An 18217-nucleotide genomic window follows, 5' to 3' on the forward strand; every position below is an offset into this window, starting at 1 on the left:
AGGCAAAGCAACAGAAGTGCAAACTTCCCACACTTTACACAGTCACACATGTACGCTTCTATGTGCACCTCTGGAAGGTGTAAGATTTGTAGCTTGGCTTTGAGATCTGTCTAGTGAAAATAATAATGTATTATTACTCTCTAACCTGGACTCGCGTTAGGAACACAGGGGCAGGTGACAAGCTGTCATTCCCCAATCCACACCTGCTCACGGCAGAGAGTCATGATTGCCCCTTGTTGTCTTCTTTCTTCCTGGCTTATGGTCTTGCCAGTTTATCATTTCTCCGAGGCTGAATGGTGTTGTTCTTCCCATTTTATTAGATCTGTGTATGCGTTTCACGTCACATACATCCTGCAAACCTGCCTACAAAGCAAATGAGCACCGTCCACCAGGAGGGTTTTACAGCAGGTAGCGCAGGAGGGGGAGGGGGAGCTGCACCAAGGGGGCAGGGTTACAGGGGAGCGAGGAAGGGTGTTGGAGTGAGGCATGCAGGGAGGGTTGGGGCAGTCCCGGGGTGACAAAGCAGCAGGTTCGAGAGGGGTGAGGTGGGAATGCGAGGAAACGTGAGAGAGAGAGAGAAAACACACTGCGTGGGCCAGACCAGCCTTCATACTGTAAGTAAACACTACAAGGTCAGCCAAACACCATCATCTAGAGACGTAACGTAGGACCCCCTAGACCCAGTGATGCGGGGCCCAATGCAGCGGAGCAGGGCCGGCTTTAGTGCTGGCGGCACCCCCCATTCACCCCCTCACCCCAATGACCACCTTTTCCCTGGATCCCCTCACTACTATCCTACTCAAGTACGCCTCATCTCTCCATCACCACTCTCTCACTTGCAGCTCTTAGATGACAGTTTGTAGGTCACTGGACAATATTAGAATTGTAATTTATGAACTGCGCTGTTACAAAACGATCTCGGTGGCAAAAACCGGCACATTAACCCTCTGGGCTACTTTATGATGAGTCAAAAGTGCCACTAGAAAAAGTCAAATTTCCCTCCAGCATGAGGGTTAATCACCAGAGTTGTCTTGACATTTTTTGTTGTTGCCTGAAATCTGCAGGACACACAAGGAACACATCCCTCCCCCATAGCCCCCAGCTCAGGGCCAGGTGCAGTTGCACCGCCCTAAAGCCCGCCCTGCACTGAAGGGAGCCCCTCGAGTATCCCATGACATGCCACTCTGATCTGGCAAGATAAAAAACAAAAACTGTTGCTGCCATGGCAGCCTGCTCTGTGAGAAGTGCTGGACAGGTTTCTGGAAGTAGCACTGTCGCAACATTTATTGGTTAGGTCTCGCCTGACCCAGCGCATGCGCTGGACTGGCGAGACTTATTGAGAGGGCCCCAAAAAGTGCTACCAGGCCAGCCTAGAGCTACAGTGCATGTGCGCGGGCACGCGCGCCACGCTTTACCGCAATTACTTTCACTTTCACGGCCGCATGGCCGCTTTGACGTTTTCGTGATCCTAGCCTGATTTAGGCTATACTTTGAGTGTGTAGAACCTTTAGTTTTACTGTGTAGCTCTTTATAGGTGTAACAACTTGTCCAATTATCAAGCAGCTCCACATGTGTCTACCTTGCACATATGCGAAATCAGGGCATCACAAGAGCAGCTCATTAACTGAGATTATTCACATAGAGGAATGATTTACATCTGGACATATCTCCTGCACACTTTGATCATGAAAACAAGGGACATCACATTTCTACCTGCTTAAAGAAAACCATGTATATATCATCTCTGTTTGAAAGCAATTTCAGAGGCCATCCGGAGACATAACGTCCTCCAAAGTACACCAGGAAAGAGGACTGCTGATATAGGGCCTTTAATTATCATAGAACGAACGGAAAGAAAATCAGGCTGAAATAGGATGTACTGGGAATTGTTTCCAAATTGAAACGTGACACGCTCTTCACTATATACCATAGAGCTTGATATGAGATGGCTTTATCTACTTACAAAGCGGCATTCTCGTTCTTCTAAAAAGTCAATGTCTGACAGACAACGTCTTCAAACATCTTTTCCGTTTTGGAGTGCTTGACATTTTCGTATACAGAAATGAGATCGTTTTATGTTGAATCTTCTCTTCTTACCTTCAGTTCTGCCAGCCATTCATTTCATGCACACTATATACTTTTCTCTATTTTTTCTCTTATGCGTCTTTGTTTGGCAAAAGTGGGGTGTTTCAAATGTTCTTGCTGCCTTCAATTCTGTCATAAGAGGGGGGCCGGACCCCTCAGAGCATTATTGGCAGTATTGTGATAGCAGGGCAGAGACCCATTAGTCCTCAGAAGCAGCTTTTGTAAATATTAACCCATCATCCGGGATATTGTCACCAACTGATAGAGTATTCATCCATAATGTGGAACCCTGCTGGAGGTCACATGCAACAAAAATCAAAAGTACTTAGGAAAACCGGTTTTATTTGGTATATCCCAAAGGCGATATAATATGTTCATTTTCGCACAGTTTGCCTCATCACCTCGTTCAGCCCAGGACTTCTAGCTCCGATTCTAACGCTGAAGACTACTGCACAAAAAGTCAACAATCCTTTTACGGATGAAAGCGAGCACGTCTTCAAACTGCTGATAGCTTTCCGCCGTTTAGTGGCAAAAAAACAAGTCAAATGCCTCCCTTGTTCTGAAAATGTCCCTCCAACAGAGTAACAGCCTGTCTGAATTAATCGAATAGACAGGACTTCCTCATTATTTCTGCTGCACTCCTAGTTTGTTTAACTTTATTTAGAAGTAAATGTATTTTCTTTCTGTGTGAACATGTTTTAATCTCAATACTATTAAACTTTATAGAAAAAAAGTCTTCCAGTTATTAGAGATAAATATTTTCTTTGTTGTCTTTCTTTAACATTAGTTAATAGATTTAAAAACATTATTTAAACTAACTAAAAATAATTCAGAGTAAAAATTATACTGTAAAAATGAAACGTGAAGTAAGAATAAGACTTCTGACAAAGAAATCGTAACAAAATATTTTATTTTCTTGTGACATGATTCCACTTTTAAGAAATGTAAAGGTGCACAATAAATAGCATGTTTGTATGCCTTACTTTGATTACCATACGATTTATATGATTATCACACGATCTAGCTGTAGTGAAATTCATATTTTTGTAAAGAAAATAATTAATTAAATATTTAATAAATTATTTTCTGATTACCTTGCTATCTTTGTGTCTGCATATGTATTGTTGCGTGCATGTGAGAACATCATGATGACCCTCCCGAATTTTCAAACCGTGCATGCCATGTCTTCCACCTACATACAAGTGCCATTTCTAGAATGATGTGCCCCATATCTTTCATACTTGTGACTAATCTGGGCATCATTAGCATGAGGGGTGACTTTACGGTTCTTAGGCTCAATCGCAACTGGTCAACTCTTGGGACAATTGCTGTTCTTATCACTACATAAACCAGATACTACCGACAGCTCACTGAATTGCCAATTACTTCCTTTTTAGGTCTCGCCTGACCCAGCGCATGCGCTGGTCTTGCGAGACTTATTGAGAGGGCTCCAAAAAGTGCTACCAGGCCAGCCTAGAGCTACAGTGCATGTGCGTGGGTGCGCGCACCGCGCTTTACCGCAATTAGTTTCACTTTTGCGGCCGCACGGGCGCTTTGATGTTTGATCGTGATCCCGATCGCGATCCCTTTAACTTTCGCTGCCACACGGCCGCTTTGCATAGCCAATAGGTCTCGCTTTTGGGACCTTATAAGTATTTAGTTATGCAACTGTTGCATGGCTAAACATTTATAAGGTCCCAAAGGCGAGACCTATTGGCAATTCCAATGCTTGTTTTTTGTTGCAGTACAGAAAATCCAAGCAAAAAGCGACCATGTGTCACTTCATACACAAGGGAGAGTAAGAACAGAGCGAAACAGGGAAAGAACTACCAGGAAAAGCGAACTAATCGTGAGACAGGACACTATGAAGAATTCAGAGAGAGTAAGAAAGACATATAGTATAAAGAGTAATGTGAGCAATAAATGGCTGAGTAAGGAAGAGAAAGAAAGAGTGAGAGCAAGGTTATAAAGAGAGAGAGAAAGACCTTCAGGCTATAAAAGCCCAGGTGGAGGAGAGCCATTTAACAGAGAGAGAGACCGACAGGAAGCAGTGAAAGAGTGAGAGTAAGAGAGAGGTGGTAAAGAGACAGGATGGAAAAAGAGCAGGGGGGTGCTGAAAGAGAAGACAGGGAAAGGGAATCACACCACTTAGGCCCTGATTCCAAGTGACCCAGAGGCATATTCGGTATTTATTGTACCCGATAAAATCCACCACCCATCGGTTTGGAAGTTAACAATTGAAATAAAAAGCACCTACAATCGCACCCATTCAGAGTTTTCACCTGTGCCGGGGAATAGCATACACTGTATTCTCCGGAATTTACCCGGCCTTTTTCTGCTGGTAATTCAGACTCTGTGAGATTTTGCAAAGGTAGGCTATGGGCAGAGCCACTGGAATTATGCGCCCAGGGATTACCTAATTTGTGCCAGGTTTGATTTCATTATGCTGCAAGAAAAGGTAAATTATGCAGCATGATGCAGCACATTTTATCATAGTATTACTTTGGCATTTTGTCATTTTTATTCAAAGGTAACTGAGTATGGGTAAAGATTTTACTTCATTAATCCTTGGTTTGCAACCAAATTTAGCAAAAGACTTGTAAAAGATAACTTGTCAATTTTTGCGAAGAGCTGTCCACTGGGAGGAAACAAATCGCCATGTTTTTAGTACATTTATCTCAATCAATTATTCAGGGGTTTGTGGAGCGTGGCTACTCACCCTTCAGGGTCTCAAGGTGCTGGGGGTGGGGGGCTTGGAGGGGGGCTGCTGATCCTCTGGGTGTGGAGGTTCAGTCAAAGAGGCAGTTAAAGAGGTCCGTCCTGAATTGGGTGAACAATGTGGATTGCCTGAGGTGGAGGGGCAAGGTGTTCCAGGTCTTGGCAGTGAGGTAGGCGAAGGATCTTCCTCCACTTCTGGTCTTGTGGACCTGTGGGACGGAGGCCAGGGCAAGATGGGCAGAGTGGAGTTGTCTGGCGGGTATGTGGAATGCAAGGCAGTCGTTCAGATTTTCTGGTCCTGCTCATGGAGAACCTTGTGCTACCACTCGAACTTTATAGGGACCACACTCGCTCCCGGGAGGAGGGGGTGGGACGCCACTAACCACCTCTTACCCGATCTTGCCTGGTGGGATAGCATGCAAATTGGTGTGAATGGTCCCTCCTTTGCCATTGCCTCCCCTGTGAAGGTTGCCGGTGCTCTATTGCTATCTCTCTTTGCTTTTCTCTTCTATTCTTGTTTTGTCTGGCGGAAGGATGTCCCGGATCACGTGGGAAGCGCTCGCCTATTAAGTCGAGTGTCTCCCGTTGCCAAGGTGCTTGCCTTTATGGATCTTGCTTCCGGGTCCTGGGAGAAGGACTCACACTGTGCCTAGGAGTTCCCGGGTGTTTTTGCGTCCTTTGGACTTCTCCTTATTTACATGAAGAACTGCCAGTGCGGTTCCTGTTCGTGACATTCTCTTGAGGTGCAAGCGCTCGTGTAGAGTGGATTCCCTGCACTCATGGAGGATCGCCCATGAAAAGCCGACTCAAGCCCTCGTGAAGAGTGGATTCAAGCACTTGTAAAGAACGGACTCAAGTGCTCGTGGAGAGCGGATTCCCTGCTCTCGAGGAGGATAGCTGGAGCGGTACCTCCCCCTTTTATTTTGTTGTTCCTTAACCATTTTGTCCCCGTCCTTTATTTGTGTCTACAACAGAGACCGCAGGAGCTGTACTCTTATCAAGTTAAGAAGCTTTTTGATTTCTGTAAGAACGCAACAGTGTTACCTGTCCTCACTATGTGCACTGAACCTTCTGCTACCTGATTATTTCCTGCCTGGGATTCCTTCCCACAATTCTTAGATACTTGTTAAGAGGGTGAGTAGTATTGTACGGAGTAATGGAGGGGAAGCAGGGAAATGAGTGAAGTGGGACTGCCTACTTCTGTGTGCTACCTTTGTTTTTTCTCTGCCCCTCCTCTTACCCTTGATTGTATGTTTATGTATTCCAGACAGTGAATATGCCATCGTCCTAGAAGGACGTGCAAGTATCCCTGCCACCCTACAATGCTGAAGACTTCTCCCACATACACAGTATCCCTCTTCCTTTTCCCCTGGGGACCAATCGCCCGGGGTAGTTCAGTTAGCGCGGAGGATTGGTTGGTCTTGGGGAGAGAGGGGGGACTATCTCCGTTTCCGCGGTCCCTGGTTGTCAGGTGAGTGGAGCCGTGACACTTTGTAGGCATGTGTGAGGAGCTTGAAAGTGATTCTCTTGTTGATTGGGCACCAGTGGAGTTGTTGGAGGTGTTTTGTTATGTGGCTGCAGCGGGGGATGTCGAGGACCAGTCTGGCTGTGGAGTTTGGACGTTTTGTAGTTTCCTGAGCTGTTCCTGGGTGATGCCAGCATAGAGTGTCTTGCCATACTCGAGTCTACTGTTGATGAGTGCACAGGTGACCGTCTTTCTGGATTTTATCGATACATCTGAATGTCTTTCGAAGCAAGCAGAGTGTGTGGAAGCAGGATGAGGATACAGCATTGATTTGGCAGTTCATTAAGAGTGAGGAGTCTAGTATGATGCCAAGATTGTATGCGTGGTCTGTAGGGGGGGAGGTGTTCCTAGTGTGTTGGGCCACCAGGAGTCGTCCCAGGCTGAGGGAGTGAATCCCTGGATGAGTAACTTTGGTCTTGTCCGAGTTGAGCTTGAGGCAGCTGTCTTTTATCCAGGTAGCAACAGCCTTCATTCTGCTGTGAAAATTGATTCTGGTGGCTGTGAGTTCGTTGGTGAGGGGTAGGAACAGCTGGGTGCCGTCGGCATTGAGTCCGTAGCTTCTGACAATGGCTGCGAGGGGGGCCATGTAGAAGTTGAAGAGGGTGGGTCTCAGGGAGGTTCTGAGAGGAACTGGGGTAGTCTGACTCATTGTGTTCGGCCGGTAAGGAAGGAGTGGATCTAGTGCAGTGCCTTGTTACAGATGCCAAAAATGTGGAAAATGTGGAAAATGTTGTCTCTGTTGGGTACAGAATTGATTCTAGGTTTACTGAATAATAATAGTTAGAAAACAGTGCTCAAACGACTGTAGTGAGGTCCTTGATGGTTATGAATCACATCAATGGGGCAGTACAGTTCTTTAGCTCTCCGGCACTGGTCGGGGACTGAAACGTCGACGTGTTTGTCATAATCCTGACCCTACTCTCTCCGCCCCACGTGAAGTGGAACCCAACGGTGTTAGAAATGATGTAAGGTGTCTTGAGTCTTCATGTAAATCAATTTGATGATAAGCAGCAAACATGTCAATTACACTAAAAACAGAATTCCTTCCGCCATGGCAGTTAACATTCCTGGTGTGTTTGGAAGGCATATCCACCCATATATTTTTGTTCAAGTCTTGAAGGTCTATGCACAGTGGAATCTTTCCACTATCCTTCAGTGCCACTACCACTGGTCCTATCCATTCTGAATACTCATTTGGCTTGATGATTTTTTGTTTGAGCAACTTGTCTAACTCTTTCTGCACACGCTCTCTCATCAGATTTGGAACATGTCTAACTTTATGAGCCACTGGTTCTTCTTCAATATTATACTGTGAGAAAAACCTGAGTTTACCCAACTCTTCAGTGAATACCTCTGGATAATTATTGATTCTCATACGATTTTTTGTCTTTGACCATTTTTTAACCTCTAAGGGCCTCATGTAGGTAGCATACCAGTTACCACTTCTAAAATACCGAACGATACCGAATCGGTATTTTAGAAGTGGTAACTCGTATGTAGGTAATGAGTCGGTATTTTTTACCGATTCGTTACAATTCGGTAATTACCGAATCGGTATTTACCGATTCGGTAATGAGGCATACCTTCCCATTGATGGGAAGGTATGCCTCATTACCGAATCGGTAAATACCGATTCGGTAATGTGGTGAACACATGCAAGGGTGGCAGGGTGTCACATTGACACCCTGTTGCACCCCTGATTCGGCCATGTGTACACATGTGGCACACATACATGCCCTAAGGGCATGTATGTATGCCACATTGCACACTGCTACGCGCGTAAAAATGCATAAACACATACATTGATTATTTACCACCAACTATAAGTTGGTGGTAAATACCGACTCTTAAACACACCCACACACTCCCCCTACATCTCGATTTTGGTTTCGGAATTTACCGAATCGGTAAAATTACCGATTCGGAAAAGTTACCGATTCGGTAACATTACCGATTCGGTATTATTACCGAATCGGTAATTTTACCGATTCGGTAAATTCCGAAACCAATAATTGTCCCCCTACATACCAATAGCCAAAATACCGGCCGGTAACGGTATAATTACCGAAAATCGGCCGTTACCGACCGGTATTTGGCTACCTACATGAGGCCCTAAGACTTCAACAGGCAGTATAGTTGTTTGGCATTTTTAAAATTTATTTATAAAGTTTTGTATAGCTCAAACATGACCCTAGAGCAGAGGTCTTCAAACTTTTTTGCTGTGAGTCCCCCTGAGCGAAATGTTTACAAGTCGGGCCCCCCTCAAAATCTTCATGGCAGTACTTGGGGGAGTGGAAAGATCTGGGCTGAGTGGAGGGGGCGTGATTACCATTTCAGGAGTACTTTTTCTGCCGCTGATAATTCACACTAAATGTGACCTTTATAAAAGAGCAAATATATCAAGCAACTCCTGATACTCGGGGTGTTGTGAGACTCTCACACTCCTGAGAACCAATGCAACTGCACTTGTTGCCCTAATGAGAGCTGCAGCCTTGAGTAGCAGACTGTGTCTCTGCCTCTTTCACCCCCTCCCCACCATGCATGGCCATCCCTCTGATCATGGAACAGATTCTCTGTCCCTTCCAGAATAAAATGAGCTCCGGCATGTTGCCCACCACTTTGCAGCAAAGCTGCCCTTACCTCTAATGCTTGGAAGAAAAGTGACCCTCCAATCCTCTTTTATCAATGAAGGCAGTCATAATTGTTAAACAGTCGGCCTCTCACTCCTGGGCCCGAGTGCCATTGCACCAGCTTCAGTAATAATAATAATAATAATGCCCCTTTCCCCACTCTATCATCTCTCTGAGGCATAAGCTAATGTGTCTCCCCTGATTCCATTTTCCCTTCTCTTGGGCCATTGGTCTGAGGCCCGAAGCAACACTGGCACAACAATGGTGCACTGGGCCCCAACATAATCAAGAAAAGATAGCAAAACAATACTATTGGGGCATGACGCCTCACACCCCTGGGCCCCTGTGCCACTGCAGCACACATAATGCCTACTACTCTGCCCACTCTCTCCACTGGCCCATCACTCCTAGACATGAGTTCCAAAGCAGGTTGTCTAACCTTTAGTGTAAAGAAAAAAGATGAAAAAAAGAGTAAATCCTGCATCTCGCCACATGTTGCTTTTGACCTGATCCCTGTGCAGCAGGGGTAACCAGGGCCCTAATGCCAACGAGGAAAAAGGGTTCCTATCCCATCCACTATTTTGCTAGTATCACAGACAAAATGAGGATGCACTGCCCTAGTGCCACTGCGCCTAATGCACTACTGTTTGTGATAGCCATTTAAAATCCACAAGCCACATAATTCAACATCTGCTGCATATTCTACAGATTTTAACAAACGAAAATATATTTCTATCTTAAATGGATCAAGTTACTAAAAATGCAACAACACATATTGCCACAGAGTGGTAGGCCAATCGCAAAGGTTGACAGTCAGCCTTCTATTGCTTATTGTTGAATTTGAATGTTAATCTGGCGCGAATTAGGTGAAACATTTGCCCACACAGTGTTAACATGTGTAAAATTGATTAAAATATTGAAGTAACACTATCACAAAAAGTACCGCGTTAAGTTTCATATGTTGGCTTTTTTGTCGCATAATTTAGTCAACTCTGCCACATAATTTCATCCTAGCCGCTGCATAATTCAACACCCTTGCTTATACTGTGAGAACTTTGAGAAAAAAGTGAATTTTTCAGCTAAATTTGAGGTTTGCAGGGGATTGTGGGTAGGAAAACGTTAGGAGACCCACGCAAGCCATACCTCGCTGGACTCCCTAGGCTGTCTAGTTTTCAGAAATGTGTGGGTTTGGTAGGTTTCCCTATGTGCCGGCTGCGCTAGGGCCCAAAATCCACAGGTAGGCATATTGCTAAAAACAACTCTGTGCCTAGTCGGCTTTCTGCCACCCGGGGGGGGTTTCGGGGGGAGGAGGTTGCCCCGATATGCCCCCAAGGGGGACAGAAACACTGTGGCTAATATTTTGGGGGGTGGGGGCATTGGTATGCCCATTCTGGGCAGCCCCCTCCCCCACGCATAAAAAATGCCAGCGTAATCGTTGGCATCTAGTGGGCTTTTTGCCCCCCCCAGGGGGGCAGATTGGGAGCTACTGCCCTTACCTTCCCCCCAGGGGAGGCAGAAAGTCCACTAGATGCCAGGGAGTTTTTTGGGCAAATTTTAATTAGGGTGGGGGCTGCCCAAAACGGGCATGCCAATGCCCCCACCCTAATTAAAATTTGCCCCAAAAAATCCCTGGTGTCCAGTGAGCTTATTGCCCCCCGGGGGGCAGATTGGGGGCTACTGCCCCATCTGTCCCCTAGGGGGGTAGGAAGGCTGTAATTTTTGCGGGGAGGGGGTGGGGGCATGGGCATGCCCATTTTGGGCAACCCCCACCCTAATTCAAATTTGCCGCCAAAAAATCCCTGGCGTCCAGTGGGCTTTTTGCCCCCCCGGCAGGGCAGATTGGGGGCTAAAGCCCCCATCTGCCCCTCAGGGGAGGCAGAAAGTCCACTAGACGCCAGGTAGTTTTTGGGACAAATTTTAATAAGGGATGGGGTTGCCCAAAATGGGCATGCCAATGCCCCCACCCTAATAAAAATTTGCCAAAAGAAATCCCTGGTGTCTAGTGTGCTTTTTGACCCCACGGGGGGCAGATTGGGGGCTACTGCCCCATCTGCCCCCCAGAGGGGCAGGAAGGCTGTTATTTGTGCGGGGATGGGGGCATAAGCATGCCCGTTTTGGGACCCCCCACCCTAATACAAATTTGCCCCAAAAAATCCCTGGCGTCTAGTGGGCTTTTTGCCCCCTGGCGGGGCAGATTGATGGCTAATGCCTCCTTCTGCCCCCCGGGAGGGGGGGCAGAAAGTTCACTAGACGCCAGGGAGTTTTTTGGGCAAATTTTAATTAGGGTGGGGGCTGCCCAAAACGGACATGCCAATGCCCCCACCCTAATTAAAATTTGCCCAAAAAATCCCTGACGGCTAGTGGGCTTTTTGCCCCTCTGGGGGGGGCAGATTGGGGGCTACTGCCCCATCTGCCCCCCAGGGGGGGCAAAAAGGCTGTTATTTTTGTGGGGAGGAGGTGGGGGCATGGGCATGCCTGTTTTAGGAGCCACCTAATTCAAATTTGACCCCAAAAGTCCCTGGTGTCTAGTGGGCTTTTTGCCCCCCCGGGGGGCAGATTGGCGGCTAATGCCCCCACATGTCCCCCAGGGGGGCAGAAAGTCCACTAGACGCCAGGGAGTTTTTTGGGCAAATTTTAATTAGGGTGGGGGCTGCCCAAAACAGACATGCCAATGCCCCCACCCTAATTAAAATTTGCCCAAAAAATCCCTGGCGTCTAGTGGGCTTTTTGCCCCTCCGGGGGGGCAGATTGGGGGCTACTGCCCCATCTGTCCCCCAGGGGGCAGGAAGACTGTTATTTTTGCAGGTGGGGTGGGGGCATGGGCATGCCTATTTTGGAAGCCCCCACCCTAGTTCAAATTTGCCCCAAAAAAATCCCTGGCGTCTAGTGTGCTTTTTGCCCCCCCCCCGGTGGGGCAGAATGGGGGTTAATGTCCCCATCTGTCTCCCCGGGTGGGCAGAAAGTCCACTAGACGCCAAGCAGTTTTTGGGCAAATTTGAATTAGGGTGGGGGCTGCCCAAAACGGACATGCCAATGCCCCCACCCTAATTAAAATTTGCAAAAAAAATCCCTGCATCTAGGGGGCTTTGTGCCCCCCCGGGGGGGCAGGAAGGCTGTTACGGGCGGGGGTGGGGGCATGGGCATGCCCGTTTTGGGAGCCCCCACCCTAATTCAAATTTTCTCCCAAAAAATCCCTGGTGTCTTGTGGGCTTTTTGCCCCCCCCCGGCAGGACAGATTGGGGGCTAATGCCCCCATCTGCCCACCGGGGGGGCAGAATGTCCACGAGACGCCCAGGGTGTTTTTTGGGCAAATTTTAATTAGGGTGGGGGCTGCCCAAAACGGGAATGCCAATGCCCCCACCCTAATTAAAATTTGCCTGAAAAATCCTTGGCGCCTACTGGGCTTTTTGCCCCCCCCGGGGGGCAAATTTGGGGCTAATTCCCCCATCTGCCCCCCAGGGGGGCAGAAAGGCTGTCGTGTTTGCGGGGGGTGGGTGGGGGCATGGGCATGCCCATACTGGGCAGTCCCCACTACAAATTATAATAAAAAAGAAATCCCTGGCGTATAGTGGGCTTTCTGCCCCCTGAGGGGCAGATTAGGGGCTACTGCCCCCAACTGCCCCCCAGGGGGGGCAGAAAGGCTATACATTTTGCAGTGTGGGGGCATGGACATGCCCTTTATGGGCAGCCCCCACCCTAATAAATAATGCGGCCAAAAGGTAATATCCCTGTTGTCTAGTGGGCTTTTTGCCCCCCCCTGGGGGGGGCGGATTGGGGGCTACTGCCCCCATATGCCCCCCAGGGTGGGCAAAAAGACTAAATCACACCCAAACCATTTGGGGGGAGCAAAAGCCCTTGCCCAAGGGGCCGCTCCCCCCTCCCTGGTGTCTAGTGGGTGGATCCCTGCTTGGGGATCACCCTCCTGGAGCGATCCCCAAGCAGGGATCCACTGGGGAGATTCTCCCCTTTCCAATGATACCTCTCCTGTCTTTCTACGTACCCGGGGGGCTGAGATAGCCCCCTGAGCGTATAGAAAGTGAAACTGAAATGAGCCTAAAGTTTCGGTTTCTGTGCAATGATGACAGCGAGAAGTGCACGCTGATCGTCATTGCACAGAAACCAGGGAGGGGGCCTTGGGAGCTGGGGAAGCTCTTTCCCAGCTCCCAAGGTCACAGGGGAATAAAAGAAATCCCTCTGCTGCTGTCCCTGGCCTCATGATGCAATGGTTCCGTCATGAGCACAGGGGCACCGATGCTCATGACGGAACCATTCCGTCATGAGCATCGAAGGGGTTAAATTCGTCCTGTGGTCGGAAGGGTTTAAGTTTTCTTAGGATACTTATCTGCTAGTTAGCTCCTTTGGTGGCATTACTGATATGATTCTGTATATTCAAGTATTTGTCTAATGTAATTCCCAAGGATTTAGCAGAGTCAATAATGTGAGGAGAACAGTTGAAGGTTGTTAGATGCTTCATCTAGAGGTCTATCTTGGGTGAGTGGTTAAGAGGAGTGATGAGGAGGAGTTCCATTGTTGTAGTGTTGAGCTTGAGGTGGTTGCCAGTGAGCCAGTTTTGAGTGTTCTGCAGAGTAAAGTTGAGGGAGATGATGTCTTCTGGGGTGGAGATTTTTAGGTACAATTGAGTGTCATCTGCATAAATGTTATAAAGAATGTTAGCAGAATTCAGTGCATCTGCAAGAGGTTCCAGGAATAGATTGAAAAGAATAGGTGAAAGGGCGTACCCCTGTGGTACCCCCAGAGTGACCCTGGAGGGCTGAGAGAGGGATTGATTTACCTTGACTCTTTGGGTTCTGTTGTGGAGAAATGAAGTAAACCATTGCAACACATGTCCTGATAGCCCATCCTCCGTTCCAGTAGGGCAAGTAAACTGTAGTGTTTGGCAGTGTTAAAAGCAGAGGATAAATCAAGCAGTATCAGAAGACATGATTCATTTTTGTCTAGCATTTTTATTATGTTATTCATGATGTGAGTGAGTGCACATTCTGTGCTGTGACCTTGACGAAAACCGGATTGATGTTGATCCAGGAGTTGGAAGTGCTCTATGTGGTTGCAGAGTTGAATCTGCACACATTTTCTAGACGTTTCGTCAGAGTGGGGATGTTGGAGATAGGGTGGAAATTGATCTGAACAGTCTGTGTTAGGGTTTTTTCGAATGGGGGTTACCTACCCTACTTTTAGGCAGTCAGGAATAGTGCCTTTCCCTAGTGAGGCATTAACAATCTTAGACCATACAGGGAGAATAGCAGCTTTTATCTCTTTGACGATTGAAGGTTGTGGCAGGTCGCTGAAGTGGTTAGATGGGTTAACCACTTGAAACATTTTATAGATGTCACTTTCATTGAGGGGAGTGAAAGTGTGCCAGGAGGCATTGTGTTTGGGGACATCTACCGGGGGACCAGACCGATCCGTGGCCTGGGAGGTGAGTGAAAAAGCATGCCTGGTAGCTGGAAGTAGTTCCTCTTTTGATTGTAGGTCATTTTCTTTTTTTTTTTTATTCTTTTTATTCACAACTTGTTGGTCATTACGATACATAATCACATTCACGTATATTGCAGCAATTGCAGCTCAGATTGTAGGTCATTTTCAATGGTTTTTATTTTCCCCAAGAAGAATGAGGCCAATTCCTCACAGTTTGGGGTAGTGATATCTTCATGATACAGCAGGTTTGGGGCGTTTAGCAATTGTTGCATGAAGATTTCAAACAGTTTTTTGAGTTTATTTTTGGCTTGGTTAAGCTAGAGATCTAAAGAAGTCGGCCTTTGCATTTTTGATATTCCTGTTTGTGTTCCACACTGATCTTGTCACGACGTGCTCCCTGCGTTCTCGTGTCCACCACCAGGGAGCTGAACTGTGGGACTCTTCAGTGGTCTAATAAGATTCCAGACCCTCCCCTTCATGTAGATACTGACTTCCAGCCATTTAAATTCTACTTGCAAATTGCGATCCATTCCCAATCCATGCTGGGTTTTGTGGAAGCCAGCCTGCTCATTCTGGAAACTCCATTACCTAGAATTCCCTGCTCACTGCTCCGTCTCCACCCCTGCAGGCCAAGGATGGGTGGAGGAATCCAGTTCACCTATGGCTGACTTCTGTTAGCCTGCTCACACCTGATGCATATGATTACTGTGAGCTCTTTTAAGCCCCAGCTCCCTTCAGTCCAGTGTTGGTCATAGTAGCTGTCTGCCGGAGAGACCGATCCTTGTTTCCAGTGTTTCCTGAGCCTTTGATATCCTTGTTTCCAGTGATTCCTGAGATTTAGTTAATCCTTGTTCCTTGATTCCTGAGCTATAGCTATTCCTTGTGCCTGAATTAGCACTGCCTGCAGCGCTACCTTGTTTCCAAAGTTCCTGAGCTAAAGTTATTCTTTGTTCCTGTTCCTGGGCTTCAGCTATTGCTTGTTCCCGATTTGCACTGCTTGCAGTTCTCTCTTGACTCCTTGATTTCTGAGCTGTAGCTATTTCCTGTTTCCTTGAACCAGTACTGCCAGCAGTGCTGCCTTGACTCCTGAGCCTTAGCTCAATTCATGCTCCTGACCCAGCACTGCCTTCTATGCTACTATGTTTTCTGGATTCCTGAACCTGCACTTTTCTAGTATACCCTTGTAGCCTCCCCTTCTGTATATCCTTTTCAAGTCCCTGCCTTTCTTCCCATTTCCTTGGTTCCAGTTCTAGTTTGCTGTCTTTCTATTCTGATGTCTTGCTTCTGTTACCTTGTATGTTTGTGACCTGTTTTCTGCCAAGTGTGCCCTGTGAGGTCCTTCCTTTCCTGTTAAGCACTCTCCCTTGCTAGCTCCTTGTCTGTTGTGCTTGTGTTCAGTTCTACCCCTTTGCTGTTACTGCCTTGCGTGTTCCCGTTTGATCACAAGGATCCGTGGGCACCACTGACTACTTAGGTGGTGTTTATTGTTCACTGTGAGTATTGTCTTTGAGTTACAGTTATAACCTCTCCATAGGTATAAGCTCCACAGACCCTACCTTTGCATACATATCCTATATGTGGGTATTTTCAGTCAGTATCTGTAACAGCAATTGTGGGTGAGGAACTTACTAAGCTTCAGTCTTACTATGTGGAGCTGCTGAGTGCTTTACCCTACATTCCCTTTATTGTTAATGTTGTAATATATATATGTGTCTTGCACATCCGTCCTGCGTGTAGTTAGTCTGAATGCTAAATTGCCTTGTGAGTGCCCTTCCTTTCTGAGTATTAGGCATCTTGTACAGGCTTCCCCTTTGGATCCCCTTTTCTCCTCTGACTCCTTGTGTGATCCTGGGCAGCGTTGTACTGCTCTTTCTGTGCACGGTACATTTTCTACCCAGTCTCCAGTCCTTGCTCAAGTCCCTGACTGTGTTCCCGATATAGTCCCGAACAGTCCCTGACAGAATGACCAACCCACATTTCCAGGGTCACTTCTGAGGTTTCTTTGCGTTCAGTTAGCTACCTTTTTCTGTTTCATTTGTGCAACTGTTAAAGGTATCTCTTAATGAGAGGTTTAAGAAAGAGACACACCAGTGCATCATTTAAGTTTGTGCAGGGCAGTTCACCAGTGCCCACCAATGAGACATTTAGGGCTCCATTACGATGGCGGGCGGACAAAGTCCGCCTGCCATCACAAGGGAGCCAGGGACCGACCACCGAAGTCGTGGCTGTCCCGCCATGTGCATTAGGATGTGCCCACCACACTGGCGGGCGCATCCTGTGCCATTTACATTGCGAGTGGATCTGCTGGCTGCAGACCCACTCGCAATGTATGTATGTATTTGGTATTTGTTAGGCGCGTATCTCACCCGTAGGTCTCACAGCGCCAGCAGATACTCACAGAAACCAGGAGGGACCAATCACAGCACAGCATGCATGCACAGCATTGCCATGCACTACATGGCAGGCACCACGTAGTGCTTTGCAATGAGGGAGGTACCTAGGTACCCTCCATGTGCACCCCAAACCCCCAACACTCTGGGGGCCCACAACGAGCCCCCAACAGCAGAAACTGCATGCCTTTCCATGGCGGCAACACCTCCATGGAAAGGCTCATCTCCGCCTGCATCATGATATGGATGGTGGTGTCTTGCAGACACCGCTACCATTTCATGCCCCTGTTCCGCCCGGTCGACGAGTCAATCGGCGGAAAAGCGGCAGATGGTCTTTCTGTCCACCGCGGACCCCCAAGCCATACTAATATGGCGGGGGGTCAATTAGGCATAGATGGCGGGTGGATCGACCGGCCGGGCCAGCGGTGGCTATCGCCGGCCCGGTGGGGGCGATCCGCCCGCCATCCTAATGGGCCCCTTAATGTCTAATTTACAGTTTGCGAATGTTCACCCTGGTCCTCAAACAATTAATCCTCTTATGAAAAATAGACATTTACGTTCTGAAAATTTTACTAATTGGCTCTCAAACACCTCTTTGCCAGATCCTGAATTAATCTTCAGTTCTGATCCAGTTTCAATGTCTGTGTCAGCAATGCAAAAGGAGAATGATACCTTACTCAGTTTGCTGAACAAGAATTCTGATTCTCGCCTGTCTGCTGACAGTGGTTGTAAAATACAATGTTCAACCACACAGACAAAGAAAGAGCAGATGCATCATATAACCTCTGTTTTCCATACAAATGATATACCTCAGTCTTGTGACCCAGTGAAGATCACAGTCCCTGATACTAAAGAGACAATGTTAATGCTACATTCAAAGTAAACAATCAGATTAACAAAAGAGAGAACACACCTAATAGAACACAGACAGCTAATAGCCAGTTTAAACAAAATCCAAGATTTAGTTCTGTTGCTTGTTGGGAAGTTTCAGAGTCTACCGCTGTCCTTGTAGAAAAAGATCTACGATCTTCACAGGATATATTGGAATCGAAGATTTAGGAATTACAACATGAGAATAAAATGTTTCAGACTCTGTTAATAAACTATATCCCAGAGTTCAAGTGGGAATCTAAAACCCTGATACAAGACTACTTTTTAGCATCTATGTTAGCCTCCTTAGAAATGGAGAATGATACCTTGTGCACTATTTTGTGGTCCCCTCAGAGCTGGTCCAGTAATTGTGCAAATAATACTGTGGCTGATCACTCAGATTCCTCTCAGAAAAGCCATAGTACCTTGTCTCAAAGTGCAGTTAAGGAAAGTATTTGTTTGAATTCAGAATTTTCTAACTCTTCTGTTTTGTCTTCTAGTGCTAAATTACATCTAGGTGCTACATCTGATATGTGTCCCTCCAGTTTTGAGGAACCCCAAAT

The sequence above is a fragment of the Triturus cristatus genome, chromosome 7 (assembly GCF_964204655.1).
Source record: "Triturus cristatus chromosome 7, aTriCri1.1, whole genome shotgun sequence".
NCBI lineage: Eukaryota > Metazoa > Chordata > Amphibia > Caudata > Salamandridae > Triturus > Triturus cristatus.